Genomic DNA, 3,523 nt, shown 5'->3' on the forward strand with positions numbered 1-3,523 from the left:
GCCCGGCAGCCGGCGCCCGGGCGGCAGCATGGTGCCCGGCGGCCCCCGGCGCCTCCTCCGCGCCCTCTGCATCCTCTCGGCGCTGGCCGCCCGCCTGCCCCCCGGCACGGCCCAGTGGTTTTACGGCCTGGGCGGGGAGGACACCACGCCGGAGCTGGGCACCGGCGCCAGCCCCACGGCCCCCACGCTGCCCGCCCTGGCCCGGGAGGAAGGTAGGCACAGCCGCGAGAGGGGACGCGTCCCCGGCGCGGCCGGGGGCCCGGGGCTGCCGGCGGCACCGCCGGGCTCGCCGCGCCGTCCCCGACTCCCGCGTGCCTCCGCTCTTGCAGGCGGCGATGCCGGCGGCGCCGAGCCCACGCGGAAAGCGCTGCTGAGCAAGCCGCCGCTGGCCACGGCCTCCAGGAGACGGGAGCTGCTTGCCAAGGGGGCCGCCAAGGGCCCCGGCCCGGCCGCGCCGCCCGCCCGCGCCCAGGTGCCCTCCCCGCGGCCGGGTTTGCACGGCCTTCGCCTGCCCCGCGCCGCGAGCTGCTCCCCGTCCCCGGAGCCGGGCTGCTCCGACGCTTCCCGGCTCTGCCGTTCCCCTCCGGAAAGCCCCCTCTCCGCCGCCTCCTCCCCCTCGCCGGCGCCCGCCCGGGCGCGCAGCCCGGGGTTCTCCTCGGGCCGCCCGGCCGGGAGCCACGGGAGGCTCTGCTCCCGCCGCCCGGCTGACCAGGCGCCGCGTCCCGTCCCCCCACCCCGTCCGTCTAGCCCCGCCGTCCCACGGCCGCCCCGGAGGTCTTCGAGGGCAGCGCGGAGGAAGAGGAGTTCCTGCGGATCCAGGTGGGGGCCGGGGCCACGGCCAAGGAGCCGCCCCCGGCCCCCGGCGCGGACGCTGCTCTCCAGGTGAGACCGGGCTGCCGGGGGGCTGCGCCCGCAGCCGGCCCGCTGCCCCCCGCCGCCCGCGGCGCTCACGGCTGCCGCCCTCCCGCCGACGCAGAACGGCTCCCGCTGCGCCTGCCCGCTGCGCCCGGGCCCCGCCGGCCCCAAGGTACCCAGCCCCGCTTCCCGTCCTCCCCAGAAATCCCCCGGCTCTGCTGGCCACGCCAAATCCCTTCTCCGCCCGGGATTCGGGCTCTCGCGCCAGGGCTGGCGCCGGCGCAGCGCCCTGCCAGGCTCTCGCTTTCTCCCACCAGGGAGAGAAAGGCGACCCGGGCGAAAGAGGCCAGCCGGGATTTTCTGGAGAGAGGGGGAAGACGGGCAACCCGGGCCCGCCGGGCCACCAGGGTCCCCAGGGTCCCCGCGGCCCCCCAGGGCCACCGGGACCCCCGGGACCGCCGGGCGTTTCGGGAGCCAGGACCCCCCCCGCACCGGCCGCCCTCGCCAAGGGCTCAGACAACGAGGTGAGGGCTGCGGCGGCCGGCGCCGGTGGGCGATGCCCGGCCCCGGGCCGGGACCCCCGCGCACGCGGCCGCCGGAGCACGCGGCCCCGGGGAAGGTGAGCGGAGGGCGGGATCCACCTTGCTGCCGTTCACCGTCTCTGCTCCTCTTCCCTTCCTGCCTCCAACCGCACGAGCAGCTGGGAGCATCCAGCCCTGGGAGAAACCTAGGACCCCCCGGTGCCCCCGGGCAGCCTGGCCCCCCGGGCTACCCAGGGCACGAAGGCCCCCCTGGGCTGCCCGGGCGGGAGGGCCCACCGGGACCCCCCGGCCCACCGGGGGCTGTGGGGCCGCCCGGTTTCCCGGGGGCCGAAGGGCCTCCGGGCTCTCCGGGTTCGGCTGGGCCAGATGGAGCCCCCGGGGCACCGGGACTGCCAGGCCCCCAAGGACTCCCCGGGCTTCCCGGGCACGAAGGGCCCCCCGGGCCCGCAGGACCTGCATCACTGCCCGGCAAACCCGGGCTTCGAGGGGAGCCCGGATTCCCCGGACTGAAGGTAAGGAAGGAGCACCGAACTGCCGGTCCATGCTCCCGGAGCAGAGCGGCCCGGAGCGAGGAGCCTGCCGCAGGACTCCTGGGCCCCCCTCCAGCCCCGTCGCTGCGGGGGCTGCGGGGGACATGGGGCCCTGCACCCCCGCCCCCCCCCCCGCCGTGTCCGCAGCACCGAGCCCCATGCTGACCACGCCGTGTCCCGGCAGGGCGAGAAGGGCGAGCACGGACTGCCGGGCATGCCGGGGAGCCCCGGGCGGACCGGCGACACGGGCTCCCCCGGCATGCCGGGTCCCGCGGGACCGCCGGGACCCCCGGGCGACTACAGGGTGAGCAGCCACGCGGGACGGGGGTGCTCGGGGGCGTCCGGCGGGGAGGACGGGGCGGACGCCCCCGGCGCCCGTCCAGCCGTGCCCTCCTCTCCTTCCAGTGCGACTCGCGCCTGGCCGGGCACCACGGATCAGCCGGGCCGCCGGGACCCAAGGTGAGCCGGGAGAGGGGGCGGCGCGTTTCGGGGCCGCGGCAGCGGAGGCCTCCGCCCCGCTCCGGCTGTGCCGGGCTGGAGCGCGGCCGGTGCCGGCGGAGCCACGCAAAGCACGGCAACGTGCATCGCCCGGGTCCCACCGGAGCCCGGGCGCTCATGGGCCTCCTCTGCTTTCCTTCCAGGGCGAAAAGGGCGACCCCGGAGAGCGGGTTTGTAGCTGGCTAGGGTGCCCCTTCCGCAGGGGTGCACGGCTAGGGTGCCCCCCGTGCGCGGCCGCCGGCCCCGGGTGCAGCTCCCGCGTCCCGTCCCCCCGCGCCAGGGCACAGCCAAAGCCTGGGGAGGGTTTGGGGGGGTCTGCGGGAGTGCGGCCCAGCTCGTCTCACTTGTGATGAACCGGGCTGGGGCGCAGGGGGAGCGAGTCACACGTGCGCACACGTGCACACACGCGTGAGCGCGGGGGCCGCTGCCGGCCGCCCCGCGCGGGTGCTCGGTGCTGACGGCACCTCTCCCCGCCGCTCGCCCAGGGATGCTGCTACGGGGAACACGGCTGCAAACCCGGCCACCACCTCGCCTTCCCCAGCACCGGCGGCCCGGCCGGCTCCTGGGCGCCCATCCAGTACCCACCGGTGAGTCCCGCGGGGCGGCGGAGCCCAGCGAGACGCCTGGGGACGGGCCCCGCTGGCGATGGCGGGACAGACGGACGACGGCAGAGCCTCTGCCTCCATCCTCTCCCTCTTTCTCCGCAGAATGGCAAAGAGGACGCAGATATTTACGGCGCGATCATCCCCCACGTGAGCTTGCCCGGCCGCTGCCGGCCCGGCCGTAGCGCCCCGCGGGGGGGACCGGAGCGGGAGGGAGGGGACCCGGGGGTGCCTGGTCCCACCGACGGCGGCAGCTTATAGCTGCCCCCGCCCAGGCAGCACCGAAAGACCCCGGCCCAACCTCTGCACCGCTCTGTGCCGCAGGGTCCTCGAGGTCCCCCCGGCCCGCCCGGCCCGCCCGGCCCGCCCGGAGCACCGGGTCTCCTCTACCTCAATGTAAGGCCCGGGGAGGGCAGTGCCGGCGCTCGTGCCAGCGCTCACGCACGCGGGCGAGCACGCGCGCCGCGAGGGGCACCCCGCACAGCGGCCTGTCCTT

This window comes from Rhea pennata, chromosome 26 (assembly GCF_028389875.1).
Source record: "Rhea pennata isolate bPtePen1 chromosome 26, bPtePen1.pri, whole genome shotgun sequence".
Classification (NCBI taxonomy): domain Eukaryota; kingdom Metazoa; phylum Chordata; class Aves; order Rheiformes; family Rheidae; genus Rhea; species Rhea pennata.